The sequence below is a fragment of the Heterodontus francisci genome, chromosome 39, assembly GCF_036365525.1.
Source record: "Heterodontus francisci isolate sHetFra1 chromosome 39, sHetFra1.hap1, whole genome shotgun sequence".
NCBI lineage: Eukaryota > Metazoa > Chordata > Chondrichthyes > Heterodontiformes > Heterodontidae > Heterodontus > Heterodontus francisci.
In genome coordinates this window covers 14135237-14158941 of record NC_090409.1, presented here as the reverse complement: position 1 = coordinate 14158941, position 23705 = coordinate 14135237, and positions in this window count along the sequence as shown.

Here is a 23705-nt window from a genome sequence, read left to right as displayed (position 1 = left end):
GGAAAGTGTGAAAATAGATAAGTCCCCTGGGCCAGATGGGATTTATCCTAGGATTCTCTGGGAAGCCAGGGAGGAGATTGCAGAGCCTTTGTCCTTGATCTTTATGTCGTCATTGTCGACAGGAATAGTGCCGGAAGACTGGAGGATAGCAAATGTTGTCCCCTTGTTCAAGAGGGGAGGAGAGACAGCCATGGTAATTATAGACCTGTGAGCCTTACTTCGGTTGTGGGTAAAATGTTGGAAAAGGTTATAAGAGACAGGATTTATAATCATCTTGAAAAGAATAAGTTCATTAGCGATAGTCAGCACGGTTTTGTGAAGGGTAGGTCGTGCCTCACAAACCTTATTGAGTTTTTCGAGAAGGTGACCAAACAGGTGGATGAGGGTAAAGCAGTGGATGTGGTGTATAAGGATTTCAGTAAAGCGTTTGATAAGGTTCCCCACGGTAGGCTATTGCAGAAAATACGGAAGTAAGGGGTTGAAGGTGATTTAGAGCTTTGGATCAGAAATTGGCTAGCTGAAAGAAGACAGAGGGTGATGGTTGATGGCAAATGTTCATCCTGGAGTTTAGTTACTAGTGGTGTACCGCAATGATCTGTTTTGGGGCCACTGCTGTTTGTCATTTTTATAAATGTCCTGGAGGAGGGTGTAGAAGGGTGGGTTAGTAAATTTGCAGATGACACGAAGGTCGGTGGAGTTGTGGATAGTGCTGAAGGATGTTGTAGGGTACAGAGGGACATAGATAGGCTGCAGAGCTGGGCTGAGAGATGGCAAATGGAGTTTAATGTGGAAAAGTGTGAGGTGATTCACTTTGGAAGGAGTAACAGGAATGCAGTGTACTGGGCTAATGGGAAGATTCTTGGTAGTGTAGATGAACAGAGACATCTTGGTGTCCAGGTACATAAATCCCTGAAAGTTGCCACCCAGGTTAACAGGGCTGTTAAGAAGGCATATGGTGTGTTAGCTGTTATCAGTCGGGGGGTCGAGTTTCGGAGCCACGAGGTCATGCTGCAGCTGTACAAAACTCTGGTGAGGCCGCACCTGGAATATTACATGCAGTTCTGGTCACCACATTATAGGAAGGATGTGGAAGCTTTGGAAAGGGTGCAGAGGAGATTTACTAGGGTGTTGCCTGGTATGGAGGGAAGGTCTTACGAGGAACGGCTGAGGGACTTGAGGTTGTTTTCGTTGGAGAGAAGGAGGAGTAGAGGTGACTTAATAGAGACATATAAGATAATCAGAGGGTTAGATAGGGTGGATAGTGAGAGTCCTTTTCCTCGGATCGTGATGGCAAACACGAGGGGACATAGCTTTAAGTTGAGGGGTGATAGATATCGGACAGATGTTAGAGGTAGTTTCTTTACTCAGAGAGTAGTAGGGGCGTGGAACGCCCTGCCTGCAACAGTAGTAGACTCGCCAACTTTAAGGGCATTTAAGTGGTCATTGGATAGACATGTGGATGAAAATGGAATAGTGTAGGTCAGATGGCGTCACAGGTTGGCGCAACATCGAGGGCCGAAGGGCCTGTACTGCGCTGTAATGTTCGAAATGTTCTAAATATTTGGGAACGTGGATAAACTGAAGCAATGGATGAGGAGATTGAGGATTCAATACAGTGAGAGGAGAGGCTGAGATTGACAGGGAGAGACTGCAGCCGAGTGTTAGAGGAAATCTAATCTATAGATTGCAGTAACACAACTCAATTCATACGTTCAAACAATAATCACTGTGGTTATTGGTGTTGGAATACAGTTCATTGTTTACGCAATATAGTCAATACATTTAGTTTCTACAGGCAATTAAATATCAATTTAAAAATTTCTGAAATCAGCCTCACTCTTTATTCAATTCAGCAGTCACCGAGATTTAAAAGTGCAGTATTTAAATAATGAATTACCATCAGTGAAGAACTGATTTTATTCTGTTTATTCAGTCAGTAAGTAAGGAATAGGAACTGTCTACAAAACAAAATGAGGACCTGACAGAAATCAACACAGAGGATCAAGTCCAACAGGAAAATGAACACAATCTAAGAACAGAGAACTTCAACTCACATTTACTCTCACTAATTTTTCTGGATATTCCAGCACTTTATGATAATGAATTATTTACACTGCTGTTGCTTTCTCTTTCCCTTTACTTCTGTTTAATTCTTTCCCTCGGTTTCGTTCACCTGGCTCCTTTTCTCCTTTCCTATCTCTCTGTTACTTCATGCTACTTTTCACATACGATGTATTCCTAACATTCTGCACCTGTGTTCTTTTCACCAGCCCCCGGTTCAATGATTCTATTCTCAGTCAGTGTTCAGTGGTGAAACCTCTGTGAATAATTTAATATATCTACAGAACATCCAAGTCTCCACCTGTTCACTTACACTCTTCACTTCATCTACAATGCATAGAATAAACAGGATGGAAAGCTTCTTCCAGTCACACCTCAGAATCATTGAAATTCCTTTGCCTAGAATTATAAAGTACACCGTTAGAATGTAAGATTGTTTCATTAATAAAACAACAACATCAGCGCTGCAGCTGATAATCGACAGATAATTGATTCCAACTGATAGAGTGTAAACCAATAAAACATCACATCAATACTTTCTATTTTACAATGTACTCCAGTGACAGTGAAGGTTCCACAGTGAAACAGAGAAGATGTGAAAGAGACAGCAGTAAACTCAGTTCCGTAGCCAGACCTCTGAAGCAGCGTCAGACACACACAGAATGAAATACTATTTTATAACAGTGATAACCACTAAATACATTGAAATCCCAGTTAAACTGAACCAAGTTAGTGGGGAGGGAGGACATTGTGTTGTCCCTTTATAACACTGAGACCATGAGATGTCTCATTATCAATTACCGAAAACAACATTCATAAAAATATTCCAGGACCGGTTCGATCCACGATATGCACCTGCTAAAATCTCCTGATGGTCTGTTTCTTGGTTTGAACCAAGACACTTCATACAAATACACTCAATACACAGAATAATCCAGTAACACTACCAGGGTTACTTAAACCGAAACGATTCAAGACATAGTACAACTCCTGCAAGACTGAAGGAGTAGACAATGAGGAGATTCCATCAGTAAATTGCTGGAAAAGAAGAGGCGGCTGCGTAAAACACACAGTGAGTAATAATACCAATTCGAGCAGCACAGTTAACATCGATTTACATCATGAAGAGCTGAGATACAGGTTTACCAGGAACTCTAATTGTTGCAAGTACAGGATAATACATGCTTACAATCTGATAGATTACTGTGTATCCCATTTCTGTGAGAAGCAGTGACTTCTGTTAGCCTGGAACCCACAGCTCCGGCAGGCATTCTGAGCTGATCCATTCCAATGGGTCCTGATGTATACAGTGGATAAATCTCAACTAACACGGCTATACCCCTGACCATAGCTATTAGCTACACTCACCTGAACAAACACATTACATCAGCAGCTTTGACTCTGATGTAAATAATGTGGTGGATAAAACGAAATCACTTCAATATCAATGCCATTTTCTAGGTAAGACCTCTCTCAGGAATAAACCTGAAAACTGGTCTTTTACTTTTAGTTTTTAGTTTTAGATTTAGAAATACAGCTCTGAAACAGGCCCTTCGGCCCACCATGTCTGTGCCGACCACCCATTTATACTAATCCTACACTAATCCCATATTCCTACCACATCCCCAACTGTCCCTTTATTTCCCTACCACCTATCTATACTAGGGACAATTTATAATGGCCAATTTACCTACCAACCTGCAAGTCTTTTGGCTGTGGAGGAAACCGGAGCACCCGAAGAAAATCCACGCAGACACAGGGAGAACTTGCAAACTCCACACAGGCAGTACCCAGAATTGAACCCGGGTCGCTGGAGCTTTGAGGCTGCGGTGCTAACCATTGCACCACTACTTTCTATCAGAGAGAATAGCTTTTGTCTGGTTTGCAAAACAGGTTCCAGCCCAAATTGGTTTGGTCTTGCGAAAAGACAAACTATCTCTCCGCAGCAGCCAGTTATGCGACAGTCATTTCTCTCTGCTGAATGGCTTGGAAAAATAGCTTGCCTTGCAACTGCCCCACCTTGTTCAGCATTCACTGTTCTCAGAGAAAACTATTTTCTCAGTCTTAAAGGCACACAGGCAACTGTTGTAACAATATGCACATAGGAATTAGGAGCAGTAGTAGTCCAGTTGGTCCCTCGAGCCTGCTACACCATCCTACAAGATCATGGCTGATCTGCTTTTAGTCTCAATCCTACTTTCCTGCCTACCCGCGGTTCCCTTTGACTACCTTGTTTGTCAAGAATCTGCCTACCTCTACCTTAAAATATTCAATGACCCTGCCTCAACTGCTTTCCGGGGAGAGATGTTCCATGGACCTAAGACCCTCTGAGAGAGAAGATAATCTCCTCATCTCTGCCTTAAATGGGAGACCCCTTATTCTTAAACAGTGTCCCCTAGTTTAGACTCTCCCACAAGGGGAAACATCCTTTCAACATCCACCCTGTCACGTCCCCTCAGGATCTTATATGTTTCAATAAGATCACCTCTCTTTCTTCTAAACTCCAATGAATACAGACACAACCTGTCCAACTTTTCCACATAAGATAACAGTCTTACTCCATGAATTAGTCGAGCGAACCTTCTCTTAACTGCTTCCAATGCAATTATAATCCTTTCTTAACTCAGGTAACCGAAATTGTACACAAGACTCCAGATGTGGGTCTCACCAGTGCCCTGTACAGCTGCAGCAAAACAGCCCTACCATTATATTAAATTACCCTTGAAATAAACGACAACATTTCATTTGCCTTCTTGATTACTTGCTGTACCTGCGTACTAACGATTTGTGTTTAATCTGCGAGGACACACAGATCTCTCTGCATCTCAGAGTTGTGCAGTTTGTCTCCCTGTAAGTAATATGTTGCTTTTCTATTCTTCTAGCTAAAGTGGGCAAGCTCACACTTTTCCAGATTATCTTCCAAATATGTTCCCACTCACAACCTATCTATATCCATTTGCAGCCTCTTTCTGTCCTCTTCACAACTTGTTCTCCTACCTATCTTTGTGCCATCAACAAATAAACCAGGCATACACTCTTTCCCTTCATCCCAGTCATTGATATATATTGAACATAGTTGATGACCCAGCACTGATCTCTGTGACATTCCAATAGTTACTGCTTGCCAACCTGATAACGACCCAGTTATATCTAATCTCTGTTTCCTGTTAGCTAACCAATACTCTATCCATGTCAGTATGTTACCCACTGTACCATAGGCTCTTGTTTTGTTTAGTAACCTTTGATGCATCACTTTGTTAAATGCCTTCTGGAAATCCAACTACACCAATCCCAGGTTCTCCTTGATCCATGTTGCTTGTTTCTTCCTCAAAGATATCCGATAATTTAGTTAAACACGATTTCCCTTTTACAAAACCATGTTGAACCTGCTTCACTGCATTGAGAGTTTCTTCATGAAATCCGTAATAATAGATTCCAGCATTTCCCAATGACAGATGTTAAGCTCACTGGCCTGTAGTTTCCTGCTTTCTGTCTTCATCCTTCCTTGAATAGCGGAATTACATTGACTTTTTACCAATCTGATGGGACCTTTCCAGAATGTAGTGAAGTTTGGAAAGTTAAAGCAAACGCTTCTAATATCTCAGCAGTTACCTCTTTGAAGACCCGAGGATGAAGTCAATCAGGACCAGGAGACTTGTCAGCTTTTAGTTCTAATAATTTCCTCAGTATCTTTTCCCAGGTGATGCTTTTGTTTTAAGTTCCTCCATCCCTTTCAACTCTTGATTCACAATTATTTCTGAGATGCCTATGGATCTTTTACAGTGAAGGCAGATACAAAGAATCACTTCAATTCCTCCGTCATTTCCCAATTTTCCATTATTAACTCCCCACAATCACTGTCTGGAGGATCAATGCTCACTTGATTTACTCTCCCCTTTTTAAACACCTATAGAAAATCTTACTATCAGTTTTAACATGTCTAGCTAGCTTTCTCTTGTACTCTAATTTCTCTCTCATTATTCTTTTGGTCATTCTTTGTTTTTTTTTAAATATTATGTCCGATCTTCAGAGCTGCCACTGCTCTTCACTGAATTGTACGCTTTCTCTTTCAATTTGATACTATATTTAATTCCTTAGTTAGCTCAGCATAGTGGGGAAAGTCTTTGCTCGAGTCGCTCTGAACAGCGAAATATATTCGAAATTAAAATGTCATCCATGATCGAGAGAATAATATATTTCTCGAGAAAGTTTTTCTTCGAAAAAAAGTGAGGTAAAGTGACTCATCTCAGAATATTTGGCTCCGCCCCTTGGAGACAAGCAAAGAAATTAACCTGGCTGCAGCTTGGACGTTATTAAATTTCCAATTTCTAAATTGACATATAATTGGACAAATGAACCCATTGGGCTCAGAGGCAGAGCCTTATTGGATTATTTGTGTTTTTTAAACTAGATGACGGTAAGTTCCAAGGCCACATGAGAACTGAGGCCACAGCAAGAGATCCAGCAGTTTTAAGAATTTAGGAACATCACTGTGGACAGCAAATGTCACAACATCTTTATCTATGAGACAAAGTGCTGAGAAGGAGAGATAGATGCAAGCACTTCTGCCTTTAATGTAAAAAAAAATTCAATACCTCCAAGTCTGAGCATAGGATGGCACAGTGGCGCAGTGGTTAGCACTGCAGCCTCACAGCTCCAGTGACCCGGGTTCGATTCCGGGTACTGCCTGTGTGGAGTTTGCAAGTTCTCCCTGTGTCTGCGTGGGATTTCTCCGGCTGCTCTGGTTTCCTCCCACAAGCCAAAAAGACTTGCAGGTTGATAGGTAAATTGGCCATTAGCAATTGTCACTAGAATTGGTAGGGAAATATAGGGACAGATGGGGATGTTTGGTAGGAATATGGGATTAGCACAGGATTAGTATAAATGGGTGGTTGATGGTCGGCACAGACTCGGTGGGCCGAAGGGCCTTTTTCAGTGCTGTATCTCTAATCTAAAAAAAAAATCTAATCTAATCAGGACATAAATAAAGTTAAATTGATATGAATAGTTATTTAAAGCACTCATAGGAACAGTCTAGGTGGTTACTAAGTATAAAAAAATGTTTCTTTTGGGGAGTTATTAAATGGAACATTAATAAAACTTGGCAATGCAGCAACACTTTATCTGAATTTGGAATGATTTGAGATGGCAAGAATCCAGTGTAATTTAGGAAGTTACTTTCAAGAAATTAAAATGTCATCCATGATAGAGAGAAAAACAAACAAAATATGGTAATGCCTGGAATCAAATGGGGATGTTTGATTTCTGTTTTGAAAGAATTATGACTACACAGTTTCTCCATGGTTCATGAATGAAATAAAATTATAATTAATGGGAATTGGCAATTAGATCTGGCTGATGCAGGAGCTAATTGGAATTCAAACCTTTAAATTAATATAGTGTAGAATTTGTAAGAAGTCTAGAACTTTCCAGTGAAAGTCAGGAGAGTGCAGATGAGACTGGTACTCTGATAGTTTTCCCTTGGAGGTATCCGTATCCTTGTCTATGAATTTCTTTTTAAAGAGAGCGACATTTGAAAGTCTGGCCATGAGCCGAGACATCAGGACCCAGCAGGGAGAGGTAAGCAAAGCTCTCAGACAGACACGACCAGCCCCCCACCTCCCTCCACCCCCACCCCACCACCCCCCCCCCCCACCACCACCAGCACCCCAGCATTTGATATTTTGATAAGATCACCTGAAAATTGACAGTATGTGGCATGATATTGGGATAGCGGTGTAAGTGTGCAGATGTGATTTGTTACATCTAGAGCAACTGAACTAATGACAGGAAGGGTGATGAGACTGCCAGGGTATGTTGCAGCAGGTAGTGAGGAAGTAGGGCCCGCAAGGGTTAAAAGATTTGCAAAAGAACTGTGCAAACAACTGCAAGAGCGAAAACAGGAGGTCAGAGATCAGCAGTTAATACAAGATATAAGAATGGACATGAAAGAGAAACAGGTGAAGTTGCCGAGTGTGGGAGATAAAGTAATGGTAATGGTCATGCCTGAGAAACCAGGATTTGCACCTAGGTGGATAGGACCCTATGCAGTAATAATGACCAGTGATACCTGTGCCTGTGTGGACATTAGAAGGAAGGGACTCTGGAAACACTGGACGCAACTGAAACGTGTAACTGACTGATTTTGTTTTGTAGAATTTAATCGTGGCTGCCCAGTGACGACTGGAAGGCCCATTTTATCTTACAGAGTGTTACCCACAATATTGATGCTCCTGGGAATGGGAATCAGCAAAGGTTCAACCTGCCAAGCGACAAACGGATCGTACTACAATAGCTCAACAGACCTCAAGACCATAGGGATAAACGGTCAGAACACTGACACCAAGGACACAATTAACCCCCACCCCCACATCCCGCACCCCCTGGCTTGCTCAATACTAAACCATGAGCCAGAGAATGGGCTCGTGTTAGCATAGACTAGTAAGACTTTGTACGATAATGTTCACCATGAGCTGGTACCCGCTGATCTATACGTTTCCGACATTAAATTACCTCAGTGGTGTCCGGTGGAAAGCAAAACGTGAAATGAGGCTTTAGTAAAACAAGTAATAACGCAGGCATCATGGGTCAATGCAGGGGGGCGACCAAGGCGAGCACTCCCCACTCTGAGGAGGTACCGATGAAAATGTAATCTATTGATGGATGCTGCCACGTTACTTAACATGGGAACTTTAGTCATGAATTCGATTTTTTTTATTCATTCACGGGATGTGGGCGTCGCTGGCCAGGCCAGCATTTATTGCCCATCCCTAATTGCCCTTGAGAAGGTGGTAGTGAGCTCCTTCTTGAACCGCTGCCGTCCATGTGAGGTAGGTACACCCACAGTGCTGTTAGGAAGGGAGTTCCAGGATTTTCACCCAGCGACAGTGAAGGAACGGCGATATAGTTCCAAGTCAGGATGGTGTGTGACTTGGAGGGGAACTTGCAGGTGGTGGTGTTCCCATGTGTCTGCTACCCTTGTCCTTCTAGTTGGTAGAGGTCGCGGGTTTGGAAGGTGATGTCTAAGGAGCCTTGGTGCATTGCTGCAGTGCATCTTGTAGATGGTACATTCTGCTGCCACTGTGCGTCAGTGGTGGAGGGAGTGAATGTTTGTAGATGGGGTGCCAATCAAGCGGGCTGCTTTGTCCTAGATGGTGTCGATCTTCTTGAGTGTTGTTGGAGCTGCACCCATCCAGGCAAGTGGAGAGTATTCCATCACACTCCTGACTTTTGCCTTGTCGATTGTGGACAGGCTTTGGGGAGTCAAGAGGTGAGTTACTCGCCTCAGGATTCCTAGCCTCTGACCTGCTCTTGTAGCCATGGTATTTATATGGCTACTCCAGTTCAGTTTTCGGTCAATGGTAGCCCCTGGGATGTTGATAGTGGGGGATTCAGCGATGGTAATGCCGTTGAATGTCAAGGGGTGATGGCTAGATTCCTTTTGTTGGAGATGGTCATTGCCTGGCACTTGTGTGGCACGAATGTTACTTGCCACTTATCAGCCCAAGCCTGGATATTGCCAGGTCTTGCTGCATCTCTGCACAGACTGCTTCAGTATCTGAGGAGTCGTGATTGGGAGTCACGAATTGACTTGGCTTCAGTGAGCCAAAAGGTCTGGATGCTAAGCTCCCAACTTAAAGTCATCCTCAGACAGTGACAATTGATCCAGAGTGAACGGCTCGATGTGGGTCAGACTCTGACATGGGCAGTTCGGGATTTGGTTGTAGTCCTTGAGAGTCATGCATGGACCATTAACAAGCTAATTGGTGAAGGGCGTAACATCTCAGAGGATTTGTTTAGGAACGATGTCTGCAGCACTTATGGATCTTGGATGCTTGAGCAAACTCAGGAGAGCTTGAGACAGCTCCATGCGGGTGAAGTTTCCCTGTAGATAACAAATACTCACTTATCTAACTTGTCCCGTCACCAGAACCAGAACCTGACTGGTTGCCAGCTCAGAGGTTTAACACGTGTGTATAAAACTGATGAGAAATGTATTGTCAATAACAGCCTACTGATGGGTGTGGTCTTGGAAATCCCAGTTATACCAAAATCAATACATAGTAAAACCCTAAACAAAGTAGAAAATATTGGGGTTAATAACGGAAGATTATTATGCAAAATGTCAACGTATGCTGCCGTATACTGTAGATATAGAGGGGGGAATTGGTAGGTACCACCTTATATAGATGTAGTGTAGGAGCCTCTGCTGTAGTGTGCCCATACCCAATATATATAACTGAAGAGGCAAAATATGTCAATTGTACAATGCAAGCTATACAGGCAGTAATGGAACTGACTCACATTGTATATGGAGGAAAAGGGAGATATTGTCTGACCATGACACGATGAGGATATCAGTACAGACACAACCGATCCTGTCCTATAAATAATGACACGGTGTGTTTACACCCACAAGTACCAGCGAGAGTGGGAAAGATAGAACTGGTGGAGATATATAAAAGAGAAACTGTCAACCTGCAGATCACCGAGAGCATAAAGGAAGACCTTATACAGTATTTGAGGAAGTTCTCATACTCCATCCCACCGCTGCCCACACACCTCACCGGCATCCATGAGGGGTTACAGCAGGTACATAGGGTGTGTTACATATTACAACAACAAACTTAGGCGCTGGAAGAAGAGGTCGAACAGATCGATGATACCACATGGTGGGAGAACCTGTGGAATTGGAGTTCGAACTTCCAGATACCCCGCTGGGTCAGGATCATCTCCCACATCCCTGGTTATTGCCCAAGGAGTGATGGTTGTATATTTGACGTGTTTAGTCTACAGGGTCAGGAGGACACACAAGGGGAAGCCAGTAGAATGGGAACATGAGAACTCAAGGGTTAGGGAAGCTGTTTGTGAGCTCTGACTGCAGGGCCGACCCACACAGTCGGTGTAGTCAATTGCCTTTGCAACTCTAAGCTGGATGCCTGGCCAGTCTCAAAGAGTGGCGAAGAGGAATGAGAGTTGAGCACATCACTGTTCAGGTCTGCTGATCATCTTGGGCTGGGCCAAAGGCCAAATTGGGGGACTCAAGGGGTGAAGTAGAAACAAGTCGAGTTTTGGAAAAGCATCTCAGCAGAATTTAACAGTCTGGTTGAGAAATGAAGCTAACATGCTGCTGGGATAAGGGATAGGATTAGGGTGCGAAGTTTAGAGCTGGGGTCTCGAGGCCACTGTTTCAGTGGAATGGGAAAAAAGGAGATAATAGTCTCAGATGGAGCCATCTGGTATGTGTACTGATAAGGTTGAAGATGTGTGTTCATTGGAATGTGTAATCAATCCCTATTGTTTTATGATTTATCCTTTCAATCATCCATTGTTTGAACACATTGTATGATAGGAATGGTATATAAGTTAGTGCTTCTGAATGTAAAGTTAGAGTATTACCTCAGAATACCTGAGGTTGTGTCTCTCCCTGTGTCGGCCTGAATAAATTGATTGGACCTGTACCTGAGTCTCCTGTTCGATGCAGCAACAAAGCTGGAAATTTCAGCCCAGATCCTGTCAAACTGTTACTTTGTCTCCAGGTCTGATCAGTAATTTCTCTGCTTCCTTTTCTATCTCTTCCAGTTAACTTGGTGGCGATTGTGATCCTGTCCCGAGGAAAGTGCGGTCTCTCCAAATGTATCACTGTCTACCTGGTGGGAATGGCAGTGGCTGATTAGAATTAGAATTAGAACATTACAGCGCAGTACAGGCCCTTCGGCCCTCGATGTTGCGCCGACCTGTGAAACCATCTGACCTACACTATTCCATTTTCATCCATGTGTCTATCCAATGTCCACTTAAATGCCCTTAAAGTTGGCGAATCTACTACTGCTGCAGGCAGGGCGTTCCACGCCCTTACTACTCTCTGAGTAAAGAAACTACCTCTCACATCTGTCCTATATCTATCACCCCTCAACTTGAAGCTATGTCCCCTCGTGTTTGCCATCACCATCCGAGGAAAAAGACGCTCACTATCCACCCTATCTAACCCTCTGATTATCTTATATGTCTCTATTAAGTCAACTCTCCTCCTCCTTCTCTCCAACGAAAACAACCTCAAGTCCCTCAGCCTTTCCTCGTAAGACCTTCCCTCCATACCAGGCAACATCCTAGTAAATCTCCTCTGCACCCTTTCCATAGCTTCCACATCCTTCCTATAATGCGATGACCAGAACTGCACGCAATACTCCAGGTGCGGTCTCACCAGAGTTTTGTACAGCTGCAGCATGACCTCGTGGCTCCGAAACTCGACCCCCCTACTAATAAAAGCTAACACACCATATGCCTTCTTAACAGCCCTATTAACCTGGTTAGCAACCTTCAGGGATTTATGCACCTGGACACCAAGATCTCTCTGTTCATCTACACTACCAAGAATCTTCCCATTAGCCCAGTACTCTGCATTCCTGTTGCTCCTTCCAAAGTGAATCACCTCACACCTTTCCGCATTAAACTCCATTTGCCATCTCTCAGCCCAGCTCTGCAGCCTATCTATGTCTCTCTGTACCCTACAACATCCTTCGGCACTATCCACAACTCCACCGACCTTAGTGTCATCTGCAAATTTACTAACCCACCCTTCTACACCCTCTTCCAGGTCATTTATAAAAATGATCTCCTGGTCATTATCTCTGATCCAATAATAAACTGCATTGTTGTAATTTATTTGCCAGATTCATTCCTGAGAATTACTCCCGTGTGTAGTCTCATTGTCGTTCTGCTTCACGCAACTTCAGGTGTTTCTGTCTGGCTCACAGTCGCTTTCACCTTTGATCGATTTGTGGCCATTTGTTGTGAGAAGCTGAAAACAAAATATTGCACCGAGAAAACGGCGGCTGTGGTGCTAGGGATAGTGAGTGTGCTGGGCTGTTTACAATCTCACCCTTGGTAATTTACACTGGAACAATACTACATTATTGATAATGTTCCCATGGGTTGTGTCCATAAACCGAGCTTCTATACTTCCCCCACATGGGGGGCATTTGAATTGTTTCACTTTATTTTAACCCCTTGTGTCCCAGTCTTTCTGATTTTGCTGCTCAATGTATTTTATTCGCCAGTAAAGTCCGCAGGGGGTTCCGGGACCACAGCAATGGGGTGAATCACAAGGACCCATAGATGGAGAATCGCAGAAAATCAATTATTTTACTCTTCAGTATTTCCAGCAGTTTTTTACTGTTATGGGTGACCTGGGTTGTGTATAACATTTATAGGTGAATTGCAGATATTCGGTATTATTCCTTATACACTGACCCTCACTTTATCACAGATTACACACCAAAGATGCTGCAGGTTCTCAGTTCCTGCACCAACACGTTGTGACCCAGACTAAATTCAGACAGGAGCTGAAGAACGCAGTGAAATACCCTCTCAATCCCATTGTTAAATTAGTGAAATCATAGAAATGGCTGAAGTATTGCATACATTGGAACGACATCCCTTTTCATTTTTCATTTGCTACGCTTCCCACATGACAGAAAGTACATTTTATATTCATAACACTGAGCCCTGAAATGATTTTAAATCGGAATCTGAGATTATATTTTATTGATAGTCTGACCTATTGAGGCGGGACCTGCGCTGCAGAAGATTCATAAACAGCAGATGGAGAGGGGGCAGTAACTGTAGTGAGACAGGGACTCCAGCAGATGGAGAGGGTGAGAGGGGGCAGTAACTGTAGTGAGACAGGGACTCCAGCAGATGGAGAGGGTGAGAGGGGGCAGTAACTGTAGTCAGACAGGGACTCCAGCAGATGGAGAGGGTGAGAGGGGGCAGTAACTGTAGTCAGACAGGGACTCCAGCAGATGGAGAGGGTGAGAGGGGGCAGTGACTGTAGTCAGACAGGGACGCCAGCAGATGGAGATGATGAGAGTGGCAGTAACTGGAATGCGACAGGGACACACGCAGATGCAGATGGTGAGAGGAGGCAATAACTGAGTGAGACAGGGGCACTAGAAGATGGAGATGCTGAGAAGGGCAGTAACTGCAGTGAGAGAGGCAGACCAGCAGAGGGAGATCGTGAGAGGGGTCTGTAACTGCAGTGAGACAGGGACACCAGAAGATGGAGATGGTGAGAAGGGCAGTAACTGCAGTGAGACAGGCAGACCAGCAGATGTGGATGGTCAGAACGGCAGTAACAGCAGTGAGATAGGGACACAGGCAGATGGAGATGGTGAGAGGGGGCAGTAACTGCAGTGAGACAGGTACACCTGCAGATGGAGATGCTGAGAGGGACCAGTAACTAAAGTGAGATACGGACACCAGCAGATGGGGATGGTAAGAGGGAAAGTAACTGCATTGAGACAGGAACACCAGCAGATGGAGATGGTGAGAGGGGGCCGTAACAACAGTGAGACAGGGACACCTGCAGATGGGGATGGTGAGAAGGGGACAGTAACAGCAGTGAGACAGGGCACCTGCAGATGGGGATGGTGAGAAGGGGACAGTAACTGCAGTGATACAGGGACACCAGAAGATGTTGATGGTGAGCGGGGGGGTCAGTAACTGTAGTGATACAGGGACACCAGAAGATGTTGATGGTGAGCGGGGGGGTCAGTAACTGTAGTGAGAAAGGAACACCAGCAGATGCAGATGGTGAGAGGGGGACAGTAACTGTAGTGAGAAAGGAACACCAGCAGATGCAGATGGTGAGAGGGGGACAGTAACTGTAGTGAGAAAGGAACACCAGCAGATGCAGATGGCATCTTTCACAACAACTATTTAGCACTCCATTTGCATTCTGTTCCATGACATCTCTGTCATCTAATCTCTCCCGCTCCATGCTATAGTAGTACTTCTGTCGTGTTGTTCTCTCTCTCCCTTTCACATGCTCAAAGACTTACATTTCTATCTTTTGCCAGTTCTAATGAAGGGTCCCAAACCCGAAACGTTAACTCTGCTTCGTTCTACGCAGATGCTACCGGAAAAAAAACTAATATCGAAGATTGGTTCTACAACACTTAGCATACAGTGTACTGTTCTGGTGCTCATCTTACAAACAGGATATTGCTGCAATGGAGCAGGTGCAATTATTGAAACCAGGATGATACCAGAACTGAGAGAAGTGTACAATTTATTTAATCATTAACCATTTACCATTTTTTAATTTACTGCCCTCATTCTGATCTCGGTATCATGAACACCTGATATCTATGTTCTTCCATTATTGGCTCCTTGCAAGGACACACCTCACTGAGCTGACAGCGGGTCTATGGAAAGGTTACAGTTTTTGACACTTTTAATCATAGATAAGAGTTAATCCATCAAAACTCAATCAGGTACAGACATGAACAATTCAATAAAAGAAAATTCATCCCATGTCATTCAGATAATAAGATTCACCACTCGTGATCCAGAGCTTCTGCAGACCGTGTTGGGGAAACGGGATCAATCAGCACTAAAGTGTGTATGTTCACTATACTCAGTGTAAGAATACATTATTATACAGAGAACTTGAATACTGTAATGTTGCTGTTCCCCTGGTTATCTGTCAATCAGTGGTTGACATATGCTTCTGTTGGATCATTTCAATTGCAAACAGAGCAATCAATGCATTTCATTTCATAAACTAGTCACCACGCAGTTTCAATTAATAGCAAAAATCCTCCCGTTTGCACTATATTATATTCTTATAACAAAAACACAGCTCCACTGTGTGAAGAGAACAGTCACCTAAAATAATCCTTTCAAAACAGGACCATTCCACTCAACTTAGTGACCCACACTGTGTACAATTCTACAGTGACAGATACTCCCAGTAATACATGGTCACTGAGATCACGTCTTCCACTCTGGTTAGTGACACACACACAGTGCAATTTTTCCGATTGGAAGCCTGTGACCAGTGGTGTACCGCAGGGATCAGTGCTGGTACCCCTGCTGCTTGTAGTGTTCATTAATGATTTGGATGTGAATATAGGAGGTATGATCAGTAACTTCACAGATGACACGAAAATTGGTGATGTCATAAATAGTGAGGAGGAAAGCCTTAGATTACAGGACGATATAGATGGGCTGGTAAGTTGGGCAGAGCAGTGGCAAATGGAATTTAATCTTGAGAAGTGTGAGGTGATGCATTTTAGTTTAGTTTAGTTTAGTTTAGAGATACAGCACTGAAACAGACCCTTCGGCCCACCGAGTCTGTGCCGACCATCAACCACACATTTATGCTAATCCTACACTAATTCCATATTCCTACCACATCCCCACCTGTCCCTATATTTCCCTACCACCTACCTATACTAGGGGAAATTTTATAATGGCCAATTAACCTATCAACCAGCAAGTCTTTGGCATGTGGGAGGAAACCGGAGCACCCAGAGGAAACCCACGCAGACACAGGGAGAACAAGGCAAGGGGATATACAATGGATGGTAGCACCCTAGGAAGTACAGAGGGTCAGAGGGACCTTGGTGCACTTGTCCATGGATCACTGATGGCAATAGTACAGGGAGATAAGGTGTTTAGGAAGGCATATGAGATGTTTGCCTTTATTAGCCGAGGCATAGAATATAAGTGCAGGGAGGTTATGATGGAGCTGTAGAAAACGCTAGGTAGGCCACAGCTAGAGTACTGTGTACCGTTCCAGTCACCACACTATAGGAAGGATGTGATTGCACTGGAGAGGGTGCAAAGGAGATTCACCAGGATGTTGCTTGGGCTGGAGCAGTTCAGCTATGAAGAGAGACTGGATAGGCTAGGATAAAAAGAATAAAAGTACTGCAGATGCTGGAAATATGAAACACAAACAAGAAATGCTGGAAATACTCAGCAGCTCTGGTAGCATCTGTAGAGAGAGAAGCAGAGTTAACGTTTCAGGTCAGTGGCCATTCATCAGTACTAGAGAGGATAGGCTAGTGTTGTTTTCCTTAGAGTAGAGAAGGCTGAGGGGGGACCTGATTGAGGTATACAAAATTATGAGGGGCATTGATAGGGTAGATATGAAGAAAGGTTTTCCCTTAGCAGAGCGGTCAATAACCAGGGGCATAGATTTAAGGGGCAGGAGGTTTTGAGGGGATTTGAGTAGATATTTTTTTCAACCAGAGAGTGGTTGGAATCTGGAACGCACTGCCTGAAGGGGTGGTAGAGGCAGGAACCTTCACAACATTTAAGAAGTATTTAGATGAGCACTTGAAACGCCATAGCATACAAGGTTATGGGCCAAGCACTGGAAAATGGGATTAGAATAGACAGGTTTGATGGCCAGCAGAGACACGGTGGGCCGAAGGGCCTATTTCTGTGCTGTATTAACTATATTACTCTATGACTTTAATTCTGCAGTGGCAGATACTCCCAGTAATACATGGACACTGGGGTCAGGTGTTCCACTCCAGTTAGTGACCCACACTCAGTACAATTCCTTAGTGACAGATACTCCCAGTGATACATGGCTACTGTGGTCAGGTGTTATTCTCTGGTTAGTGAACCACATCAGTAAAATTCCACAGTGAGAGATGCTCCCAAAATACGTGTCCACTGGGATCAGGAATTGCACTCTGCTTAGTGATCCACACTCAATACAATTCTGCACTGACTGATAATCCAACAGTATGACCACTGGTGTCAGGTCCGCTCTGGTTAGTGAACCAAACTCCTGATTTTACACTAACTTATACTCCCTATAATACCTTTACTTGGAGGGTTGCCTGCACTGAGTTCTGGTTTCACGTTACCCGATCTTCCACTCAATACAATAACTTGACAATTGAAAAAATATGTTAGTTACAAATGGAGGTTGATCTTCCATGAAACAATGGAACAAAACCACAGGGATAATTCTGGGCATTTGACTTGAGGACATAATAGCACTAATTGTGTGTCTGATTAATGGTATTAATTAGCATGTAACATTCTCAGTCACAGAGTACAAGCAGAGACCACCTCAGAGACAGATTTACATCTCAATATTTATAGTCACTTTCCAGTAACACCAATGACGGCAATGATTGTGAACTATTTCAAACAAATTCTCTGCAAAGCAATCTGTTTCTTCGTGTTGTAGGCAATCTCTCTGAGGCAATACATTCCCAGAGGCTTTAATTTATACCCTAAGGGATCACCACAGGGATATTGAAGTTGCAATATCGTTAAACATATATTCTTTTGAATGAACAGAATATGACAGTGAGTTAATTCCCTCTTGTGATGAACTACATGCATTGCTGAGACTGAATTCAAAAATTCTGATCACAGTCTCAACTAACAGAAATTGGAAATAAAAACAAGAAATGCTGGAACCACTCAACAGGTCTGGCAGCATCTGTGGAAAGAGAAGCAGAGTTAACGTTTCGGGTCAGTGACCCTTCATCAGAACAGACATTTGAAGTTGTATTCTCTGAGCAACCGTATTGTTTAGTTCATAGCCATAAATCCGACGTCTACATCTCATATTGGCTCCTAAATATCCTTCATTTTGCGTTGGCCATTCGGTAATTAAATTCCAATATGGGAGGGCCGCTCTCAGTGCTGATTTCCTGCACGCTGGGATGTGACTGCCCTCTTTAACACTGGATATTCAGTTCTTCAATCAAAGTGTGGAATGTGAGCCTCTGGATTACAGATTTAGAAACTTTTTGAAATGAGGGTTTTAAAATGAACCATTAAACTTGTGTAAATAAGGGTTTCTAATCAATCTTAGCAGGAATAAATTGATAAGTGTGAAGTTGGAAAGTTGGTATGTTGCAATGATCGGTACAAACGTTATATTTCCAGTTTTTTTCTGACAATACAACGTAAATGGAATAGTAGGACATGAGGAGGACACACAATTGCTGCAAATGGGTATGGGCAGGTTAAGTGAGTGGGCAAGAAAATGGCAGCTGGTGATGAAGGGGCATGGATTTAAATCAATTGGTAGAAAGATTAGAGAGGAGATGAGGACAACCGTTTTTCTTTTACCCAGAGGATGATAGCAGTCTGGAACTCACTACCTGTAAGAGTAGAAGAAGCAGAGACCCTCAGCTCGTTTAAAAGGTGTCTGGATCTGCACCTCAAGTGCTGTAACCTGCAGGGCTACCGACCGAATGCTGGGAGGTGAGATTAGGCCGGTTGGCTCGTTTTCTGGCCAGCACAGGCACGATGGGCCAAGTGGCCTCTTTCTGAGCCGTTACATTCTATGATTCTGCAAAACTGAGAAACGTGAGCTTTGGTGGGAAGAAGAGAAAAAGAATAACATTTTTAAAGTTGTGAGAAACTATGAAATGTTTCTGTTCAGAGGGATGTGTGTGCCCTTGTACGCAAATTACAGAAAGATAACATGTAGGTGTAGCAACAATTTGGAAGGCACGTGGGGTGTTGGGAAAGGCAGAGAGAGAGGGTGAGATGCATCAAGAGGGAGTGATAGATAGGGAGAGTTGGAAAGGGTGATATAGAGAGAATAGAAGATAGTGATAGAGTGTTTCAGAGAGAGACAGGGCGAGTAAAAGGAAGAGAAAGAGTGAGAGGGAGAAGGAGAGAGAGAAAGAGAGTGAGAGTAGATGGAAACTTACTCTATGTCTATCCTTTGCTGCACGTGACCTGGGTGTGTTTGTTGGGGAAGTGTAGCAGGATATTTACTCCGTACCTAACCCCCGTGCTGTAACTGTCCTCAAACTGTTGGGAATAGCGTACACGGAGCTTTATTCTCCATGTAACCCGTAGCATAACAGTCCTGGGAAAGGTTAATCTGCCGTATACAACTCTGTATCGGGATGTAATGGAGCAGAGCATGTTCAGTACACAGGGACTAAAAGGAAATGATTCACTCCTGTGTTGGTTCTGTGTGGTCCATATGTTTCTCAGGGTCAGCCGGGAACATGGCGATAGGGGAGAGGCCATTTGGACCATCTAACCTGTGGTTACACCACATCTGGAGCACTGTGTATAGTTCTGGACACTGCATCTTCTCAAGGAGATACTGGCCTTGGAAGAAGTGCAGTGTAAATTCACCAGAATGTTATCTGGATTTCAAGGCAAAATTATGAGGAGAGATTACAAAAACTAGGCTGATATTCCCTGAAACACAAAATGTGAAGAGGGTGGCTTGATAACGGTTTTTAGGATTTTGAAAAGAATTGGCAGGGTTAGATGGAGAGAAATATTTTCCTGTTGGGTTGAGAGTCTAGGACAAGGGGACAAAATATCAGGGCCCGGGGATTTCAGGAGAGAGGTTAGGACGCACTTCTTCACGCAAAGAGTGGTAGAAATGTGGAGCTCTGTCCCACAATTTGCAAGCTCACTTAATAATTTTCATTCTGACAGCGATAGATTTCTGCTTTCCGGGGCTATTAAGGGATACAGAGCAAAGGCACGTAGATGGAATGGGGATGCAGATCAACCATGATCTTATCAGATGGCGGAGGTTGGTCGAGGTGATGAAGAGCCTGCTTTTTGTTCCTATGTTTAAAAGTGAGCTGAGGATTTAAATGTCAGGGGCGGTGGGTGCATCAGAATCCCTCCAATACTGCTACAGTGGAAAGGAGGGCCAGTCCGCCACTCAACAACAAGTTTGCACTTATACATCGTCTTTACCATAGTAAAAATCCCAAGACACTTAACAGAAGCTTCAATCAGAGAGAAATGTGACACCAACACCATAAAGTGATATTAGTACAGATAACCAAATGCTTGGTCACAGACTGAGGTTTTAACGAGCATCCTGAAGAAAGACAGAAAGAGGCAGTGAGGTTTAGGGAGGGAATTCAAGAGCTTCGAGCCAAGGCAGCTGAAGGTATGACCAGCAAATGGTGGAGCGATTGGAACTGGTGTGGGGGGAAGGGGGGCGGCATTTCTGCACTTTGAAGGCTTCATTTGTTACCCATATTTTGAGGGAACTACCCACTCACTTAAACCCAAGCAAACATTTGAGATCGTGCACTCCCTACTCGTCCAACATTAATATTTAAAATAAAGCGTGCCCTTTCTTAGCCACAGTGCAGTCAACACATTTCACTTGAAGAGACATTTCAGAGATTGCAAAGACTTTGCATGGTGAAAGCTCCGGACTTGAAACAACAAAAACAAATTGCCTTTATACAGGGTAATTCACATAGTAGAGACGTCCCAATGTGTTTCACATTGTGAAAGACAGAAATTTGACATCGAGCCACAAAAGGAAGTATTAGGACAGGTAACCTTTTGGTCAAAGGGGTATGTTTTTAAGCAGGAGAGAGCAGGTAGACAGAGACAGAGGTTTATGCAGGGAATTCCAGAGCAGAGGGACAAGCAGCTGAAGGCACAACCGCCAATGATAGAACGATGGAAATGAACATTGTGCAATTGGTCAACATTGGCAGAGGGCGGAGATCTCAGAGGGTAATGGAATTAGCGAGGATTTCAGAGAAAAGCAGATGTGTAGGACTTGAGGAGCTTACAGAGATGGGGGTATAATGTATGTATGCCTCCTTCATGTACATAGAGAAAGCTAATCAGATGCACTGCGATGCAGCGTCGGAGATATTTTGATGCAGAGTCAGCAACCTGGAATACAGAGTCAGAAACACTGATACACATAGTCAGACACACAGTGATACAGAGTCAGACAGACATGGGAGCACATTCTGACACATAGGGAAAAAGAGTCAGACACACTGACAATCTGTGTCATTGTCACACGGATACACAATGGTAATGAGTCCGATATACTAGGATACCGAGCCACATAGACAGGTTGCTGTGTCAGACGTACAAACATTAAGAGTCAGATATGTAGGGGACAGAGTCAGACATACTAGGACACAGAGTCATACAGAAAAAGATACAGTCAGGCTCACAGCATTCAGATTCAGATACTCTGGATTCAGAGTCAGATACACCAGTACACAGAATCAAAAAAATCAGAGATACAGTGTTAGGAAGACTGGGATACAGAGTCAGAAAAACATAGAAGAGTCAGAAACACAGAGATACACAGTAAAACATACTATGATAAATCGTAAGATGCACAGGTTGACAGAGTCAATCTCACTGAGATACAGAGATTGGCACAGATACAGCAAGATACAGACAGATATACAGAAATAGAATAATATAAATGAGATACAGGGTCAAAACACACAGGCATACAGAGTGAGAAAAATGGAATACATGTCAGATACTCACTAATACAGAATGCTACTTGCAGGTATAAAACGTCATACAAATACGGGCTGAATTATCTGGAACACCATGAGATGGGTTCGGCGACAAGGGAACATAGAATTGCAACAGGAGGCGGTGGGTAGGGGAAAGGGTGGAGGTGGTGGGGAGGAGGAAGAGGGTCCGCTGCCCTCCCATTACATCACAATTCCTTCGTGGATGGGATAGATATTTGGTAGTCTTCCTGCCCAGAGACCACTTGAGGCCCTTAAGAGGCCTATTAACAGTCGCTTAAGGGCCTCTTCACACCCTCGTTGGCCCAATAAATTGAGCTGTCCTCCCTGCTGGCTTGTGGGGGGCCTCCTTTGTGGGATGTCTGTGGCACATGGAGGGCATCTACCAGCAAACAATCATTCTCTGTGGACCTCCCTCCCTCTGAAACCAATGCCTACCCTCCCATATCCCAGTGGCAGCTTGGTCCTGTCAACCTCGTCTCACTTACCTGAGGTCTGTGTCTCCAGCCTTGGCCCTGGGTCTTGATGGCAGGCCTCTGTAGTAGTGTCAGTGGCAACCGTTCCAGGGGTGCTGCTTCTACTGCAGAGCTGCCGGCCCTCTGATTGGCTGTTCCAAGCTGCTCTTGAAGGTGAGATTCATTCTTTGAAGGGATGCCATCCCTGCCCAGGATGGTGAATTGTCCTGGTACCTTACAATCGTGCCGTGGGCTCCAAATTACAGAGGTGAGGTTTCCCTCCATTTTGAGGCCGGCGGTGGGAGCCGTGGGGTCAGCAAAAAATTCAGCCCTCTTTGTGTGTGAGTCAGTATCACTCTATAACCCTGTATCTCTATGTTTTTGCCTATATACCTTGGTGTCTGACTGTATTCTTGTATGTCAATCTCGAAAGTCCTGAGTGTCTGACTCCATACTCTGTGTGCCCGACCTTATCTCTGCCCATCTAACTCTGTGGACCTGTGTTTCATAGTTTGTCTGACTTTGTGCCTATTGTGTACAGCGGTGTAGAAATGTTTGCCTGAAGCTATCTCTGTTTCTGACGGGGTATGTCTGTGTATCAACCAATTTAGCCCTTTGTATCTGGTTGTATCTCTATGTGCGTGTTTGGTAACTATGCCGGTCTACCTATCTGTATATGTCTAAAACTTTGAGACTGGCCTTCTCCAGCAGGATAAGGAGTTCGTCCCCAGATGTTCATCTGAAGCCTCTATGGCTAATAAAAGGTCATAAAAATACCGTAAAAGAGACTCAGGATTAGGAAATTCTTTCAGGATTCTGACTATTAGCGCATGAAAAAACGATGGAGAGTTGTGGAACCTGTGTATAAGGCACGTCCACGTGTACCCCTAAACTTCAAATGTAAATGCAAACTTAGATGCAGCAACGGGGGATGCTCCAAAACCCATTAGTAATGCGCAAAGTAGAATGAAATTGTGTTCTGGGTGGGAGACTGGAGAAAAGTGTTGGTGCCTTGCTGAACATGGGAGTTTACCTCAGATTCACTTTGTTTAAAGGTCTTTAATCAATGGTTAGTCTCCAAGAGCCGTCGGGTTTCGGTACAGGCCGAACTGGGGAATTGGTC